Source organism: Bufo gargarizans, chromosome 6 (assembly GCF_014858855.1).
Source record: "Bufo gargarizans isolate SCDJY-AF-19 chromosome 6, ASM1485885v1, whole genome shotgun sequence".
In the NCBI taxonomy this organism is placed as follows: domain Eukaryota; kingdom Metazoa; phylum Chordata; class Amphibia; order Anura; family Bufonidae; genus Bufo; species Bufo gargarizans.
This window is the reverse complement of record NC_058085.1, coordinates 296597615-296617888: the sequence shown is the minus strand read 5'-3', so window position 1 is coordinate 296617888 and position 20274 is coordinate 296597615. Positions and strand designations below refer to the sequence as shown.

The 20274-nt window shown below is 44.9% G+C and overlaps 1 protein-coding gene across 6 annotated transcripts in view; it reads right to left on the bottom strand.

Annotated features, from left to right (window-relative positions):
- Window positions 1-20274, bottom strand: part of ANK3 (ankyrin 3) — a 695467-nt gene that overhangs the window by 383927 nt on the left and 291266 nt on the right. The window lies entirely within an intron of this gene.

The window sequence follows — 20274 nt, the reverse complement described above, 5'->3', positions numbered from 1 at the left end:
TGAGGTATCAACTGAAAGGTACCGACTTTAAGAAATGGAAATTTTGACATTTGCATACATATCCAGTCTTCACAGAAATTACATATCTGTACAGTAATTCAATTTAATAGATGCCAGACAACTCTGACAAGCTCTAAGGTAATGAACTCTGCAATAGGTTGGGTGGATGCATAGACTTTTTAGTACAGATTTTAGTCACAAATGTGGCCACTTCTTTTCCTGTTCAGCTACTTATGAGTAAATGCAGCTGAACAGGAAAAGAAGCAGCCGCATCCAGTTGGGACCTGGAGGCAGAGCCCCTGCGGGTGCAGCAGAGACAGCAGAATCTCAGAGGATACAGTAGGTCATCAGTAAAAAGAACACTTGGAAAACCCCTTTAATAGTGCAAGAAAGGAGGAATAATATATTTTTATATCCAGAAATCCTTATTCCAACTCCTGTATAAAGTTAAGTAAGTTACATTTAGTGCTAAATATAGCAACCAAGACGTTGCCTGCTCAGCTTGGGAATGTCTTGAAGCTTATAAAGAATATTTTGCAATTACGCCTGGAGTGAGATCCTTTTCGGTTCCCCGGATACACAGCTGAAAGTGCTGAAGTCATACGCCGGGCTCAGCTGGTATATAGCATGCTGATTGTAATTGGCAGTAAACTATATAAATAATGTCCCTCTTTTGATGAAAAATAGGCATTTTTCACTGACAACCCATAACATTCTGGAATTATAAAGCTTAAAGGCTTCCTATTTCTAGGCCGAGATAGATTTTAGGATACATAAATGAAACATGTCACATTATGGATCAAATCTGAAAGGGCAGAGGATTTGTAACAGTCTTTGATAATAGCACATTTGCACTACTAGCACTGTTATATTTGTATTATTGTATCACTAAGAGCTGTAGCTATTCCAAGCATCAGTTCCATGCAACACCTAATCAGAGACATTGCTTAAGGCTAGGTCTACACGACGACATTTGTCGCGCGACATTTTGTTGCACCAATGTCGCGCGACAATTTTTATAATGGCAGTCTATGGTGTCGCACTGCAACATGCGACATGCTGCGACTGCGATGCGACAGTCGCAGAAAATCCATTCAAGATGGATTTTTCTGCGACTGTCGCGTCGCAGTCGCAACATGTCGCATGTTGCAGTGCGACACCATAGACTGCCATTATAAAAATTGGCACGCGACATTGGTGCAACAAAATGTTGCGCGACAACTGTTGCGCCCTATCTGTCGCGCGACTTTTTGTCGCGCGACAAATGTCGTCGTGTAGACCTAGCCTTAAGGGTCCATTCACACGTCCGTTTTTTCTTTCCTGATCTGTTCCGTTTTTTGCGGAACAGATCAGGACCAGATCTGGACCTATTAATTTTCAATGGGTCCTGGAAAAAATCGGACAGCACAATGTGTGCTGTCCGTTTCCGTTGTTCCGTTCCGCATGTCCGTTTAAATATAAAACATGTCCTATTCTTTTCCGCAAAATTCGGATCCTGGTACAATACAAAGTCAATGGATCCGCAAAAAACGGAAGACATTCGGATGTCATTCCGTATGTCATCCGTTTTATGCGGAATCCGTTCCTGGAAACACATAACAAATGTTTTTTGGTTTTTTTTTCTATTTTTTTTCAAAGAAATCCAAACAACTTTATTTGATTATTGAAATTTATACATGTTTCCGTTTTTTGCGGATGCGCAAAAAACGGATGACATACGGATGACATACGGAAACATTTTCAGGAACAACGGATCCGCAAAAAACGGACCCAAAATCGGGATATCGTTAATTTCTAACGATAATTTGTTTTCCCTTAGTCCTAACAGCAGCACAGATGGGGTTAACTGCCCCTGTGGACTGGTAGGACCGGCGGAATTTTTAATGAGCCCAAGAACCAATAAACGATCTTCAGCTCCCTGAAAGGGAGGAGATCACCCCCCAGCCCACTGTGTCTTTAACAAGTATGATGTAAATTAGGGAGGGATATTTGTGTGCTGCTGTTAGGACTAAGGGAAAACAAATTATCGTTAGAAATTAACGATTCCCTTACGTCCTACCAGCAGCACAGATGGGGAGATAGCAAGATAAAACCCCTAGGGAGGGTCCTCATGCCTGGCAGAAGTAAGAACTGTCTGCCCGAAAGCCGAAAACTCTGCCATCCTAGCATCTATCCTATAATGGGAGATGAAGGTTGACTCAGAGCTCCAGGAGGCCGCCTTACAGATCAACTCTAAGGGGAGAAGGCTTCTTTCCGCAACCGAGGTGGAGACCGCCCTAGTAGAATGGGCTCTCACAAACTCGGGAGGATCTAAGGTTTGGGAGACAAAAGCTTCCTTAATGGCCTCCTTGATCCAGCGACTAATGGTGGCTTTAGACGCTTTACGGCCTTTAGACTTACCGGCAAACAGGATAAGGAGATTCTCATCTATCCTGAACTCTCTGGATCTATCCACATAGATCTGGAGGCATCTAGAAATATCCAGCGGATCTCTAGCTGGAGTATCAGAGGAGGAGGCTGTAAACAAAACTGGTAAGGAGATTACCTGGTTGATATTCTGAAAAGTAGGCACCTTAGGTCTGAAGTATGGTAGAAACTTCAGGAGTACTCTGTCCTGTAAGAAAATAATATATGGATGAATTGCAGAGAAAGCCTGCAATTCAGAAACTCTTTTGGCTGAGGCTATAGCCAGAAGAAAAACCATCTTTAAAGTCAAATATTTGAAATCAACCTCCTCCAAAGGCTCGAAGGGGGAAGATGCTAGACCCCTGAGCACTACTGAAAGATCCCACTGGGGAATGGGTTTCAGTATAGTAGGCTTTAGTCTTTCCGCCCCTTTCAGGAAGCGTTTGATGAGTGGATCCCGAGAGTATGGCCTGTTGAGACAGGCCGAGATGGCACACATTTGTACCTTCAAGGTAGCTGGAGATAGGCCTCTATCTAATCCGTCCTGAAGGAAATGTAGTATCGCAGGAAGGGGCGGATCTGCAGACGCCACCTGTTTGGAATCACACCATGCCACGAAGATTCTCATGATCCTGGAGTAGGCCTTGTTTGTAGACTCTGCTCGGGAATGCGACAAAGTTCTCAGGACCGACTCGGAAAGCCCTTCTATGTTGGGAAGGGGCTGATCAACCTCCAGGCTGTCAGGTTGAACCTGTGCAGATCTGGGCAGAGGTGAGTGTCCCACGACACCAGGGTCTGCTCCGGGGGGAGTCTCCAGTATTGTCCCCGACTCATCTGAATGAGCTGGGTAAACCAGGATCTTTTGGGCCAAAACGGTATGATGGCTATTACCGAGGCCTGATCCTGACGGATTTTCATCAATACCCTCGGTATCATGGAAAAAGGAGGGAAGATGTAAGCCAGCCTGAACCTCCACGGTATCGACAGAGCATCTATCGCCAGGGGGTTGTCTTCCCGGTACAGGGAACAGAACCTCAGCACCTTGGCGTTGAACCTGGTTGCCATGAGGTCCACCTCTGGCATACCCCAACTGTGAACTAGCTGCCTGAAGACCTCCGGATGCAGAGACCACTCCATGGTCGGTAATCCTCGACTTAAGCGGTCTGCTATCATATTGAGGGAACCTCGGATATGAACGGCAGATAGATGGGAAAGGTTCAGCTCTGCCCACCGAAGAATCACCCCGATCTCTGATAGAAGGGGTAATGACCTTGTGCCTCCCTGCTTGTTTATATAGAGAACCGCAGTCATATTGTCTGACTGGACTTTCACCGCTTTGCCCCGAATCTGAGGGGCGAAGTGAAGGAGGGCTAGCCGGATAGCTCGCATCTCGCGAAGATTGGAAGAAAGATGCCGCTCCAGGGGGGACCAAGATCCCTGCACTTGGGATCCGTCCAGGTGAGCGCCCCAGCCTACAAGGGACGCGTCTGTAGTCAATATGACCCAAACTGGTTGGGTCATAGACTTCCCTGCTGGCAGTCGAAACCACCATCTGAGGGAATTCCGGGTTTGACCGGACAGGGAGCACAGGGAATCTAGCCCCGCAGGGCTGCCGTTCCATAAGTGTAAGACCTCCGACTGAAGAGGACGGAGGTGCCATAGCGCCCAAGGGACTGCGTCCGCAGCCGCTGACATGAGCCCCACCATCTTCATGAGAGTCCGAATAGAGACTCGACGAGGGACATGAAGGACCTTTGCCAGGTCCTGAATCCGCGCTTTCCTTTCTTGAGTCAACCGGAGGGACATCTCCACAGAGTCGACCACGAATCCTAAATATTGGATTGAAGATGATGGGCTCACATTCGACTTCTGCCAGTTGATGATCCAGCCTAGGCGGAGAAGAAAGGAGATTGCGATCTGAAGATGGTGGGTAAGGATCGGAACTGAAGAGGCTATGAAAAGCCAATCGTCCAGATAAGGAATGATAGTCAGCCCTTGGAGTCTCAATGCTGCCACCACCGATACCACCACCTTGGTGAAGATAAGGGGGGCAGAAGAGATTCCGAAGGGGAGCGCGGTGAACTGAAAGTGCCTGCGAACCCCTGAAATCTGGACCGCGATCCTGAGAAATTTCCGGAAGGCGGAATGGATCGGGATGTGAAGGTAAGCATCTTTGAGGTCCAGGGTAGCCATGACATCCCCGAGGTTGAGGATATGGGTGACTGACCTTATGGTTTCCATACGAAACCTTGTTTTCCTTATAAATCGATTGAGAAATCTCAAATCGATGATAATCCGGAGGTCTCCCGTCTTCTTGGGAACCAGGAACACTGGTGAATAAATGCCTAGGCCTCTCTCCCCTGCCGGCACCTCCTCTAGGGCTCCCTTGGAGATATAGTCCTGGATGTAAGATTCCAGGACCACTTGTTTGGCCGGCCCGAAGTTTCGTGTAGCGACGAATCTCTCTGGGGGGAGAGAGAGAAAGTCTACCCGGTACCCGACGGAGACCAAGTTCAGAACCCAAGGGTCTGCGATCAACTGACTCCAGGAGTCTTTGAAAAAGGAGAGACGGCCCCCCACGGGTGTTTGGGGGAGTGGTATGGGAAAGTCTAGAGGAGACACTGCAGGGGCAGCAGGGCTTATCCAAGAGCCTCGAGGAGGCCCATAGTCAGGAGGGTTTTGCCTCCTTGGCGGGTTTACGGGAGCGCCTCGAATACTTACGAGACGGTCCCCCCCAATCTCTGCGCCTAGATTGCTGCCCCGGGCGTCCTTCGCGCCTCTTTCCCTGCCTGGGGCGTCCCCGAAAGGGCTGCTGGGGGAGGCTCTTCCCCTTTTTGTCGGAGAGCCCCTCCATTATCTTGTCCAATTCGGACCCGAACAGCCTGTTTGGTTCGAAGGGGAGCCCACAGAGGTTGAATTTGGACGCGTTGTCCGCGATCCAGGGTTTCAGCCAAAGTGGTCTGCGGGCAGCCGAAACTAAGGCCATAGTTTTGGCGGCCAGCTTCAGCTGCATCTGGGTGGAGTCAACTAGGAAGTCCATAGCCAGGTTGGCTGATTTGAAGGCTGCCAGGATATCATCCCTGGATACGCTCTGGTCCACGTCTGTTTGGATCTGGTTGAGCCTAGAGCGTAAATAGGTGGCCACTTCAGTGGCCGCGATTGAAGTTGACGCGGAGGCAGCGGCCGCCGCATAACTCCTCCTAAGGGTGCACTCTGCCCTCCGATCAAGAGGGTCCTGCAGACTAGACCCATCGTCTGCGGGGACTAGAGTGCGCCGGGACAACTTGGCTATAGCCATGTCCACCTTGGGAACGGAACCCCACGATTCCACCAAGGGTTTAGCCATCGGGTACATGAGTTTAAACTTTCTGGTGAGAACTGGGCCTTTCTCAGGTTTGCGCCATTCTGTGCGCATCACAGAGAGAAGGGTCTCATCCGCTCTGAAGACACGCTGTGTCCGTACGGCGGGATCGGAGGACTCCCCAATGTCAACATCCTGGTCCCCCGACCTGATGGACTTAAGTAACTTCTGCGTCTTTTCTGGAGGGAAAAAGCAAGAAGTATTTTCTTCTTCCTCAGAAGAAGACCCCACCGACCAGGGGGTAGGTCTTTCGAGTGGTGCGACTGGAGCGACCACATCCATGGGAGTCTGAGAGGGTGCTGGTAACCTCTCATTGAGTAAATGCACCACTCCCTTAATGGAATCATCCACGTATGTCTTCGTCCACTGAAACATTTCCTGCATCGTGGGTTCCGTGGATGTCGTGCGACAACTCTCACACCTAGAATAGGGACAGCCGTCGTCTAGGGGCGTGTTGCAATCAAAACACGCCAAATGCTTCCTCTTGGCCCCAGACTTTCGCTGATCCGGATCCCTGGGGGAAGCCATAGTCTGTAATTGGAAAGAAAAGACAGGTCATAACACCTAAAAAAATTGGAGGTGGAGAAACAAGACCTTAAGGGGGCCCACCAGCACTAGAAGAAAAATAGAGCTGCAGCAGAGGAACACACAAACCCACGTCAAGCAATACTACTAAGGATATCACAAGGCGCAGGGAACTCTGGAGCTAGCTTGTCAAAGCGATGCAACCAGAGCACTGAATGACAGGCTCTGGGCGCTTAAAAGGAGAAAGCCCCGCCCCCTGGGCGGGTCCCAGATCGTGAATAGCCCAGATATATAAGAGAGCCAAATACTGGCTCAGCCTGCTGTAGATAGCTCCCCTGGTTCATCCTGGATCCCAGGATGTATATAGGGGAGCAACTTTAATCAGGGAGGTGAGGATAAAACCTCAGATCGCGCTGCGAAGAAACCGGAAGTGACGTAGCGCACCAAGTGCGCGTCACTTCCGGAAGATGGCGGCGCCCATAGAGCCGCATGCATGCGGCGATGGGAAAGAACAGACACCAGAAAAAACTGAAAGGAGAGGGGAGGGGGACACCCCACTCCCCGACGGTCCCCAGGTACAAAAAATCGCCGCAATCAGCCTAAAATAAAGGCAAAGAAAGAGAGCCAAAAAACGGGGCGATCCTATATAGACGAAAGGAGCCCCTGACACTCTCAGCTCCCTGAAAGGGAGCGATACGCCAGTCCAACCTGTCCAAAGGACAGAAAAAAACACAGTGGGCTGGGGGGTGATCTCCTCCCTTTCAGGGAGCTGAAGATCGTTTATTGGTTCTTGGGCTCATTAAAAATTCCGCCGGTCCTACCAGTCCACAGGGGCAGTTAACCCCATCTGTGCTGCTGGTAGGACGTAAGGGAATAGGAAAATACTGACGTGTGAATGTAGCCTTAGAGGTGCAGACATCAGTTGCACCTGGGCCCTGGTGTCTAGGGGGTCAGGTGTCCTTCTGCCACATAAGAATAAGCCAGTATTATAAATGGCACATGGTAGTGAGGGGATCTACTACAGATTTTGTACTGGAGACCAGGAGATTGTAGTTACACCACTGTCCCTTAGCTAAGAGTTCTCATCTGGGAGGCTCTGTTCTGGGCCTCCAATGCAGATTTCCTCAAAAATATCAGACAGAAAAGTTTTTATCCTAAGCTTCAAGTAAATACAGCAAAGTGAACAGCTACTGTAAATCCAGCATGTGAGGTGAGGGACTACAGCTAAGACACCCATCACCCAGAACATTACTAAGCCAGTACAACCTAAGTGCTAAATTGCAGCCATCCAACCTGCCTCCATAATCCTAACTGGTGCCAGAAGATTGCACTCAAAAACTGCTGGTATTTAATGTATTTGTACATTGTACTTAGTAGAAAAGACTTTGTTACGTTCAATTCTGGCCTCATTCTTTAATAGTACATTTCCCCTGCACCGATCCCCAGGAAGCAACGATCTAAGGAAGTACACTGTGACATAACACTTCATCAGGACCACTACCACTCCCATCCTCTGCACCGGCTCCTCCAGGGTTGCTGCACATCTTTCCCCTCTGTGAAATGGCTGATGTATGGATAGAGAAGGGGGCTGGCATAGCTAATAAACTGAGCCAGACAGTAAGTCAACTTCATCATGTCAGCAACAGCGAAAGGAGGAGGGAGCTCTCTGCCGGCGTCAGAAGTGTGTAACAACACTGGTTGTTCACAAGACTGGAGAAATGGACTTCAGCTACAGCAGTAACCTTTCCCAAGTATTAACTTGGTCTGTTGGTACCCCTAGTGAGGCACAATTTTAGAAGAATCATGTTGTTGCCAGAAAAATTATGAAGCAAGTATCAACCCTAGTAGACAACAAATGCACAAAAATACTTCATCAATAGATAACAGGAACTGAATGATTATGGCAGTGGATGAAGGATGAAGGAGAAGGAAGTCCGGCAATGAAGAAGAAGAGAAATGATAATGGTATTCAGGTAGGGAGCAGTGAATGACCGAGAGCAGAAAGAACTAAGCCTGCTCTACAATATAAACTAGCAAGAAAGCCAAGACAAATCAAAACCAAACAGAAAACAATATCAACAACACACGCAACTACTATGTAAGCAGCAATGAAAGACTGTAGAACCACAGGTCCCGGGATACACTTGTAGAATACCAATGTACTAGAGTAGGATACAAGAACTAGGATACAAAATTCACAGAGCTTTCACTGTATCCAGCAAAGTAGCACAGAAACTCCAAAGATTTAAAGGAAGGCTAACAAATCAAAAACCTCTCTGTAAATTTACCAGGCTGAGTAAGATGATTGAATCAACCAGATTCAGGATCAAACAATGTAAGTAAACAGGAGAGGATGAGGCAATAAGGAAGTCCATGTTGCTGATAACAAAGTGGAGGTTCCAGGACATAGAGAGGGGTATGAATATGGACCAAAAGGACATTATTCAGAATTAAAGTACGTTTTATTGTTTTACATTTTGACAACAGCCAAAGAGGTTTTATCTCAGTGGACAACCGATTTAAAGGACGTCTGTCAGCAGATCTGCACATATGAAACTGGCTGACCTATTGCATGCGCGCTTGGCAGCTGAAGGCATCTGTGTTGGTCCCATGTTCATATATGCCTGCATTGCTGATAAAAATGATCTTTTCATATATGCAAATAAGCGTCTGGGAGCAATGGGGGCGTTGCTGTTACACCTGGAGGCCCTGGTGTCTCTAAAACTGCTGTGCCCTCTTCACTTTGATTGACAGGGCCAGGCAGTGAAAACATCATCACACCTGGCCCTTAGGCACAAATCTGCTGACAGATGCTATTTAACGTGCCACTGCTGTGTTGGACTTTTAAAAGTTGACGGGTATCAGAAAACTAACGTTGGGTTGTCCAGAAGAAATCATATCTAGAACGAGTAAAGTGTAGCAGTCATTAATTAAAACTTTTGAAATCATCATAGACCAAATAGTCAGAGTGCAGATACCCACACTGATCGCTAAAATGAAGGGGCAGAAGAACTAAACTGAGCGATGCGCCCTGGCATTTCTGGTCAACTCTATTCAGAGAGATTACAACACATGGTATGGACTCACAGACTTTCTACGAGTCTGTACGCTTACAAGGAGAACCAGTCAGGAAAAGAGGGGCACAGTGCTCAGTGGACACCCACTGTTCAAAACCTCTGACATGTCACTTTAACATGCCAAAAGTTTTATTTTCTTTTTTATTTCTTTGTCCAGCTCACTGAGAAGGCCGCACATGCTCAGTTTCATCCTTCAACTGCCTCCTGAGCTGTGATAGGGAGAGCTGAGACACGCCCCCTGAGCTGCAGCAGAAAAGACACTCTCCCTGAGATGTGATAGGGAGAGCACAGACACGCCCCCTGAGCTGCAGCAGAAAAGACACTCCCCCTGAGATGTGATAGGGAGAGCACAGACACGCCCCCAGTGCTGCAGTAGAAAAGACACTCCCCCTGTGATGTGATAGGGAGAGCACAGACACGCCCCCAGTGCTGCAGCAGAAAAGACACTCCCCTTGAGCTGTCAGATTGATATAAATCTAGCAGAGCAATGAATGGGGAGATCTCTGGATCCATGTGAGGTACAGGGCTGGTTCTAGCTTTGTTAGGCTTAGTTCACACGAACGTGTGTGATCTGTGGCCGTATTGCGGCCCGCAAATCGTGGGCCGCAATACACGGCCACAGTTCCGTTTGCATTCCGCATCACGGATGCGGACCCATTCACTTCAATGGGTCCGCGAATCCGGAATCGCGGAACGGCCACACGGAACGGGACCCCTCAGAAGCACTACGCAGTGCTTCCGTGGGGTTACGTCCCATACCTCTGTTCCGCAAAAAGATAGAACATGTCCTAGCGGGCGGATTGCGGACCCATTAAAGTGAATGGGTCCGCGATCCGATGCGGCTGACCTACGGTCCGCGATCGTGCATTGCGGCCTGCTATTTGCGGGCCGCAGCACGAGCACGGGTCACACACGTTCGTGTGAACTCGGCCTTACAAAGAGATTGTCATGTTCTATATGATGTCTGATTTTCATTTTTTACATTACTCATAGGATAACACTTTAAGAGCTCATGCACACAAACATATTTTCTTTCCACTTCCTGTTCTGTTTTTTTTTGCGGACCATATGAGGAACCATTCACTCTAATGGGTCCAGCAAAAACAAGGGAAGGTACTCTGTGTGCATTTCGTTTCCATATTTCCGTTCCTGCAAAAAAGTAGTGCATGTCCTATTATTGTCCGCAAATCACGGACCAAGGCCCCATTCAAGTCAATGGGTCCGCAAAAAATACGGAACGCACACAGAACACATCCGCATGTCATCCGTATTTTGCCGATCCATACTGTAGAAATGCTATGCCCAGCCGATATCGCTCATGTGTTTGGTGATTAATAATTTACTGTTTCCGATTCGCAAAAAACAGATCACATACGGAAACCATACGGATATGTTTTGTGGAATAAGGGAACGGAGGGGGACTTAAATCAGAGAAAAAAAACTCAGATACAGAACAACGAATCAGTGAAAAACGGACCGCAAAACAACAACGGTCGTGTGCATGAGCCCTAACACTAATTTAATGTAAAAAAATATATAAAGTTATGTGCCCTTTTCTAATATACTTATTTCAAGAAAATACAGTATTTCAATTGACCCTGTTTTCCAGGCCTCTGGAAATATTTCACGTACCGCTTCCATTCAGTTTATAATTCGTTTAAGGCTTATCTGAAAATACAGATGTCTGGTATAAACAGCATCTTTTGCGAAGGTAAAAATTTCACTGAATCATGACAAACATCCGGCTCCTGACTACATAACATTATTAATGTACCGCTTTAGCACTGGGGAAACGATGACAATGGGCATTAGATTACTGCTGAATCAATCCTATGTCTGCTTATGTAAGACATAAATCAGTAGATGTAATTCTGTGTACTAACCGAGAAGCATTCCCACAAGGCACGTATAAAGGTATTAGAGAAAACGAAATACATCCTGTATCACCGGACTGATTGCAATCAACCAGCAAACCTAATGTCATTTCATAGGCAGAACCCTCTGCAAGGGACAACGAGATTGTGGAAGTTCATGGAGATTTTATAGTTCAGATAATTATAAAGAACATAACAAATATAAAAAAGACAAGACAAATGATGGAAAGCATGAAAGAATGTGTGTTTTAATATATTACCAGCTGGGCTGCAATGCAATAAATGAGAGACTATCCATTCATGCAGTACTCCAGGCTGGGAGCTCGTGCACATGGAGTATGGAGGCACAGGTAGGTTTTTGTCATCGCTGACTCCGTATGAATCTGTGGCATGTTCTAATGCAGCGATGCCCAACCTGCAGCCCTCCAGCTGTTGCAAAACTACAACTCCCAGCATGCCTGGACAGCCTACAGCTATTAGGGCATGCTGGTAGTTGTAGTTTTGCAACAGCTGGAGGGCGGCAGGTTGAGCATCCCTGCTCTAATGCATCCATTCATGCCGCCTCCAGGGAATTGCAATGCATGTGAATACCTATCGTTACATAAAATATTACACAAACTATCAATTTAAGGCTTCATTCACACTGCATTTTTTTGCGGATAGCACATTGATCCATTCATTTCTATAGGGTCATGCACATGTCTGTATTTTTTGCGGATCCTTGTGGCCATTCCACAAATTATAGAGCATGTCTTATTCATGTTTGTATTGCGGATGAGAATAGTCTTTTCTATTGACTGTAGTGAAAAAATACAGAATGCACATAGAAGGTATCGGTATTTCACGGATCCGTTATTTGCAGACTGAAATGCAGGCATGGTTGTGTGCTTGAGGCCTAAAGGTTACGTTCTATGTAAAATCTGCTGTATCCAACTGAGACCAAGAATAGCTGACACGTGGACCTGCTTATATAGCATTATTAGACGGTCCAGTGGAATCTATGTACAAGCAGACAAATCCAGAAGAACAGACACCATCCCCTAAGGGCTCATGCACACAAACTTATTTTCTTTCCGCTTCCGTTGCAGAACCATTCACTTCAATGGGGTTGTAGAAAATACGGAAGTTACTCCGTGTGCATTCTGTTTTCGTTTGTCCGTATTTCCGTTCCGCAAAAAAGTAGTGCATGTCCTATAATTGTCCGCAAATCACTGTCCGAGGCCCCATTCAAGTCAATGGGTCTGCAAAAAATACGGAACACACACGGAACACATCTGTATGTCACCCGTATTTTGCAGATCCATACTGTAGAAATGCTATGCCCAGTCCATATTGCTCATGTGTTTGGTGATTTATAAATTACTGTTTTCATTTCTGATCCACAAAAAACGGATTAAATACGGAAACCATACGGATATGTTTTGTGCAATAACGGAACGCAAGAGGAATTAAATCAGAGAGAAAAAAAAAGCCAGATACAGAACAATGGATCTGTGAAAAACGGATCGCAAAACAACAACGGTCATGTGCATGAGCCCTAAAGCAGTGTTCCTCAACGCCAGTCCTCAGGGCCCACCTGCTGGTCATGTTTTCAGGATTTCCTTAGTATTGAGCAGGTGATATAATTAGTGTCAGGGCATCGGGATTCACCACAGGTGTTCATTCTGTGGGGTATTCTCAGATCATGACCGGCAGGTGGGCCCTGAGGACTGGAGCTGAGGAACACTGCCCTAAAGCAAGGCCAAATCCTACAACATACTGAATCCCCATCTGATGGAAATTGGAAGTAGTTTTATATCCTGTCTTATCGAAGGTTCATACTGCTGTTGTGTCCCTTGTGCTTTAAACTGCAGCTGTGCTAGTTCATAGGTTAATATGCACAAGCCAAACACATGCTCTCCAAGGCTTCTGTACATTCAAAACTGATGTCACCCAAGAACTGTGACTAGTTAGGCCTCTTTCACACGGGCGTTGCGGGAAAAGGTGCGGGTGTGTTGCGGGAACATGCACGATTTTTCCGCGCAAGTGCAAAACATTGTAATGCGTTTTGCACGCGCGTGAGAAAAATCTGCATGTTTGGTACCCAAACCCGGCTTGGGATCAGTGTTCTGTAGATCGGATTATTTCCCCTTATAACATGGTTATAAGGGAAAATAATAGCATTCTGAATACAGAATGCATAATACAATAGGGCTGGAGGGGTTAAAAAAAATAAAATAAAATTTTACTCACCTTAATACACTTGCTTGCGCAGCCCGGCTTTCTTCTGTGCTGTGTACAGGAAAAGGACCTGTGGTGACGTCACTCCGGTCATCACATGGTCCACCACATGATCTTTTAACACGGTGATGGATCATGTGATGGACCATGTGATCACCGGAGTGACGTCGCCACAGGTCCTTTTCCTGTACACAGCACAGAAGAGAAGCCAGGCTGCGCGAGCAAGTGGATTAAGGTGAGTTAAATTATTATTATTTTAACCCCTCTAGAGCATGCTGCGATTTTCACGCAACGCACAAGTGATGTATGAAAATCACTGCTCATGTACACAGCCCCATAGAAATGAATGGGTCCTGATTCAGTGCGGGTGCAATGCGTTCAACTCACGCATTGCACCCGCGCGGAAAACGCGCCCGTGTGAAAGGGGCCTTAAAGAAAACCCATCAGTTTTTGGATTATGAATATGCTGGATATATTTAAAGGGGTTTTCTAGTACTCAGTGACTGACGACTTATTATCAGGATAGGTCATTATTATCAGATTGGTGGGGGTCCGACAACCCGCATCCCCACTGAGCAGCCACCAGACTATATAGTGGACAGAGCTGGAAGTTGTGTAGTGACGGCCCCACGGCACTGCCGCTCAGGTCCCTTTCAAGTGAATGGGTGCTGATCTGCAGTACGCCGCCACCGGAAACTGTATAGCGGATGGAGCGTTCAGTCCACTGTACAGTCTCCAGGTCCGGCAGCTTCCCAAGAAAGCTGATTGTGGGGGTGCTGGGTGTCGGACCCCCACCAATCTCATATTGACTACCTGTCCTAAGGATAGGTCATCAGTATCTACATTTAACATTATAATCTATGAGCGGAAGTAAGTAGCGAAGGTAAAGGATAGATTTTTTTTTAAGACAAAATAAACTGAAACAATAGTAGACGAGTATTTGATTGTACACTTATTTAGCTTTATGACTTTATCACATTGGGAAAACCCTGTATATCAAGTCACCATCTAGAAAGCGTCATATATTATTAAAAAAAACGAATATTTCAATAATAAAAATAATAATACAAATATTTCAATAACAGAAAAAAATGATGTAAATATAAATTCTTCCAGTACAAATATGATGTGTACCGTACCCTAGTACAGGCAGCGCTGTATATTCTGTAGGTATTTTTACCTTTGGCCTACCCATTTCTTCATCTGAACTGAGCATCGAAAAGGACTCTTTCACATGAGCCAGTTTTCCGTCCGGATGTGATGTCTGTAGAGAACGCATAGCGTTCGGACTGAATCCTGACCCATTCATTTCAATAGCTCTGTGCACGTGAAGATCGTTCTCTGCATTTAGGAAAAATCGCACCATGTTCTATATTGTGCATTTTTCATGCAGCCCTGGCCCCATCGAAGTGAACGGGGCTCGAGTGAAAAAACGGAAGGCATCTGGATGCTGTGTGTATTTTACTGATGGTTGTTAGGGTTAATCTTTACGCGTGTAAAAGATGCATCAAAAACAGTATATGTGTGCGGAGAAAACTGAAACACTGAATGCAATCGCAGACAAAACTTATTAAGCTTGCACGCAAAAATTTTTTTTTTTTAAATCTGTTTTTCCCTGAACAGACCCTGACACATTCCAAATCGCTCGTGTGAAATAAGCCTAATGCTCATCTTCAGGTTCTTCTAAACCCCCATCTCATTACAATAAAACAAAGTCATTTAAGTAAATAACAAGCACCATATTGAATTATCCAAAATCTGCACACAAAAAACCCAAAACACCTGCCGTCTGCTACCCTGGGCTCTCCTCCAGGGAACACAGCAACTTGAGAGAAACAGGCCTCTACAGAAAATCAATATCTCACAATCTAGCAAAGTAGTTCAGATTTGAATCCAGAAATAATAAAAAAAATCCTTTCCTGCCAAGGAAATCCCCTGGTTTGCACGTCACATCAGTGCAGGGAAGTGCAGAGGCACGATGGGTCATTCGCACTTACCATCCTTGGTCAGCCATTAACTCTCCAGAACAGCAGCATAGCTGATTTTTCTGAACTTTAATCAATCCACCATCCCCATAGAAAGTGATACCAAGAAGGATACAATTCACTGCCACTTACCTGGAAAGAGAAAAAGGACAGAGTATGAGCCGGCTAATCACACAAGGCTAATCTCGTCAACGTTTTACTAATTGGATCCGACATAAAGTAGGATGAGACCTGATGTAGCATCACAATAGAAGCGTCTAACCTTGCCGTAGAGGTAGATATTTGATGGATTGACACAGTGCGAATGCTAAAACTATTCATTTATTGAGCATCCTAAAAACTTTCCGACAGTTATTGGAGTATTTAGTCAGCGACAGATGTGCGAGCGAGGCAGACGATGGATAGATAAGCCTCTTAAGTCCACCATGGGTGATCCCTTCAGGACGTATATCATGATTGCAGCTAGATCTGTTGCAGCCTTCTCACTTCGTAGGCCGGTCGGGAGCAGGGTGTGGTGGCAAGCTGCCAGAGATTTCCTAGGCAACTGACATCTCAAAGGAGCCACAAATAGCAGCAAACCCCAGTATGCTTACTGGTGTCGCACACAATCCCATCCGGCCTGACAGCAAACACACAAGTAATCTTCAAACACGCTTTATGCAAACAACAGTAATCAGGCCTTATCCAGGGGACTTCACCACTAGATGGTAGCTGGATATGGAAATTCATGCTATTGGAAAGGATTTATCTTATCAGAACTGACTGTATCTGGGAATGAAGAAACCTTCAGCAATGTTTTCCAGGTCCAGGAGCCGATGTTCATAGAGATATGATCAGTACTGAAATAAATGGGGGTAGAAGAACGCTACTAGGGTTCTTTTCAGGACCTGTTGGTGAGGAACAGACGGGCCTTTATTAATCTGTCTTTACATACGTCCTAGTTGCCAACAGTTCAAAGTTTTTCCTTGCCCCAAAATAGGTGGGGCTCTGTAGCATGCCATCAATAGAGGCAGATGACACAGTTTCTATGGGGCCCCAGTAAGGCCAAACAGCCCTACCCTCCTTCTGACACATGCTCTTCTCAGTGGAAGCAGGTTCAGCCCTCCCAAGGATGCTCTTAGCCGTGCCCTTACAAGTCCTTGCCCTTTTCTATGGAGTCCCAGAGTGGGCGCTCTGACATGAAGGGGGTGCATCTTCAGCATTCTGATAGTTCTTGAGGACACCCCTGTATATTATACTTTTAGATTTCTTACCAGCCAGACTTTCTCTGCCGCATCTTGAAACTAGGACCTGATGTATGGGAGGCAGAAACCTTACCAGTAGTCAATGGAAAGATTTCTGACTAAAAACCTCAATAGGATAAAACCTCAAAGGATAACAGCAAATGTATAATTTATTTACTCATTACAAAAAATGTATGGCACAAACTAAATTACAATAAATTGGATGGGTGGTCCCTGTTGGGTGTGGGGCATTCCCTTGGGCAGGGATTACATGTCCTGAAGTTACCAACTAAAATGTATATGCATAATCGTCGCCAACGGTCCTGATATTGCCCGGACAATGAGGCGAATCATTCTGTGAAAGGGACCCAAGGGTGGGTGTTTTGTGGACATTCTAGGCTGTTTTGGGGTGAATTTCCGGGAAGCCCAGGACAGGGCTTAATTTTCACAAATTTTACTTTTTTACATTGGTATGTATGTTTTTATGTTGTCTCTTTGAAGATTTCCATCCAAAACATAAAATCTGTAATATCAGGAGTTAGCCGGCAATGTTTGGTACTTCTGTTTGTTTTACTTAGGCATTGTTCATACTTCAGTGTTTGGTCAGTGATTTTCATCAGTGATTTGTGAGCCAAAACCCGGTGCAGGTCAAAACCATAGAACAGATGCAGATCTTTCCATTATAACTTTTCTCTGTGTAGCCTTCACTTCTGGTTTTGGCTCACAAATAACTGATGGAATTCAATGACCAAACACTGAAGTGTGAACGAGGCCTTACAGAGACATTGGGGATTATCTGTTTTGTTGTGGCAGACATTTTTAAAAACATGATATGCAGTCATATTAGTGGTCACCTTTGAATTAGATCCTCAGATAGCTGAGTATAATAGTAAAATTTTAAGGTGCTCTTTTAAAGGGGCAGGTATTTAACATTAGCTAATGAAACGTTATTTTGAAAGTGACGACTAATATGGCTGCACTTCCTGTTTTCTCTGTTATTTCCTGTTGCAAAAATGGCTGCCAAAAAAAAAAAAGTATCTACGTAGGTAAATCAAACATAATTACATTACTAAACGTGTTCTGCTCTAACCTTCAATTTATTACTAATATATGGTCATTGGGTGAAAAAGCTCAGAATGGAGGCTCCATCTAAGGGAACAAATACTTATGTCCAGGGATGGATGGCTTCCTTGTTCTTGTTGTCACTTATATAAAAGTCCGCTGATCACCTCATGTATCCTAGAAAAGAGGTTTTATAAGGATTAGGGAAACCTGAGATGACTTCCCATAGCCTTAATAATCCAGGGTGATGTGTCTAATTAGAGGGGCAAAGGTTTAAAAGTAATATCAGGAAGTATTACTTTACTGAGAGAGTAGTGGATGCATGGAATAGCCTTCCTGCAGAAGTGGTAGCTGCAAATACAGTGAAGGAGTTTAAGCATGCATAGGATAGGCATAAGGCCATCCTTCATATAAGATAGGGCCTGGGGCTATCCATAGTATTTAGTATATTGGGCAGACTAGATGGGCCAAATGGTTCTTATCTGCCGACACATTCTATGTTTCTATGTGCTGTGTACTGATCATTACAGTGTATTCACACAGTGCAGTTATTTTTTTGTTTTTTTACTGTGATACTCTCAAAGTTGACATGAAATGTCTTGAAATAAAGGGGGTCATTTATTAAGACCGGCATTTTAGACGCCAGTCTTAATAAAGCCTCTGTGCTGGTGGTGGATCGCTGAAGTTATGTAGAGGCTCCGGCCACTACATAACTTCTGAAACATCCAGCGCCACTTCTAAATGTAAGCCTGCTCCTAGCCCATTTTCTATGCCTAAAACAGTCATAGAAAATTATGAATTAGACGTCCACGTCACGACCACTTTTTAAGACCTGGCGTGAGCGGGGAAAAGTCGCAGATTCTGTACCAGAATCCACCTAATATAGGCATATTTCAGGTTAATAAATGACCCCCAAAATGTCTTGCTGTAGTACCCTAGCAGTACCCTAGCGCTGCCACTACACAGTGAATGGAACTTTGTGCTTCCAGTTTCATTCAATTATAGTTTCCGATGCCAGTGGCTGCCCAAAAGAGCTGATCTGTGGGAGTGCGGAGTGTCAAACTCCCATCAATCCTGTCTGCAATCCAGTATCTAAGTACTGGAAACCCCTTTAATTCTTTTTTTCATTCTATCACGATTTTCTGGCTGCAGTTAAAGGTGTTATCCAGTTTTCTCATATTGGTGACCTATCCTCAGTCGGACCTCCGCTAATCAGCTGTTTGAAGAGAACGTGGTGCGTATGGGAACACTACATTCACCTAAATGTTTACCTGCTCAGCATTGACATTGCTGTGGTGGAGCAGTGTAATGACAGCAGTTCTGTCCACGGGACCACTGGAATTACACTTCTCCGCCCCTGCAATGTTGATGGCGAGCGGGTAAACAGTGAAGTAAATGTGGTGTTCGAACCATCGCTACGTTCTTTTCACTCGGCTGATTGGCGGCGGTGCCGGGAGTCGAACCCATGCTAATCTGATATCTTTAAGATAGGTCATCAATATGAGAAAACCGGACAACCCCTTTAAATCTACCTCTGCTATATGTGAATCAAATTCCAGAAATTGATTAACTAGTTCAAGACTGGGCCACATTACTCCCTTCTTGACTAGTTTTATTTTTATTTTTTTGTATATTCGGGTTTGAAAGCAATACATTTTTTGTATTTGCATATTTAAATAATTTTTGCATCCTTTTTTATGGGGCATGGTGCATTATTTTTATGTTATTTTTATTTTTGAAAATTTTTATTTTATACCCATGGAAATGGAAAAAAAAAATGGAAAAAACGATTCAAATTGTGTTCCATTTCTGTGACGGTTGTCTTTATATAAGGGATATATAGTTTAGTCGCCGGGGTGAGGCTAGAAGCTGCAGCATGAGCTAGTAGTGGTGTCCTTTTTATATTTTGTGTTGTTATTATTATTATTTTACACATTGTGCCCCCTATAAGATTGTACAAGACCTTTAGCTGGCTCCCACTACTGCACTTGAACAGTATCTGTGCAGCTGCAGACATGGCAAGAACATTTAGAAATGACCTTGCAGAGTCACATGTGGATGTTCTAAGATGTCCGGGGGTCTAACAAGTGAAGAGCAAATACCGTAACTAAACAGTTTTAAATATAAAAAATTGTAATCAGATCCATATTATGATTTCATATGGGTTACATGTTTCTTAAATTTTTTACATTTACCTATTTTTCTATCCAGTGGCCAGGAATTTTTCTTTTTTTTCTGAGGAATCCTTGACCAGGTTCCTAGGATGCCCAGGGTTCTATTGAATTCTGGTTGGGAAACACTATTACTGAAAACCGATATCTCCTATTTCATTTTAGCAGAAAGCTGAATTAGAATCGTTCTTCTTAAACATCATGAGACATGCTAGAAAAATTCTTCTTCATCATTGTCACCTTTTCGCCTACTCACACGACTCAATCTCTTCTCCAAGTGGCATACTTGCTGGTTAGCATCATCTCTTTATTTCAGCTGCTATAATATAAACTTAAATAGATATATAACATTCTTCCTACATATTGTTTT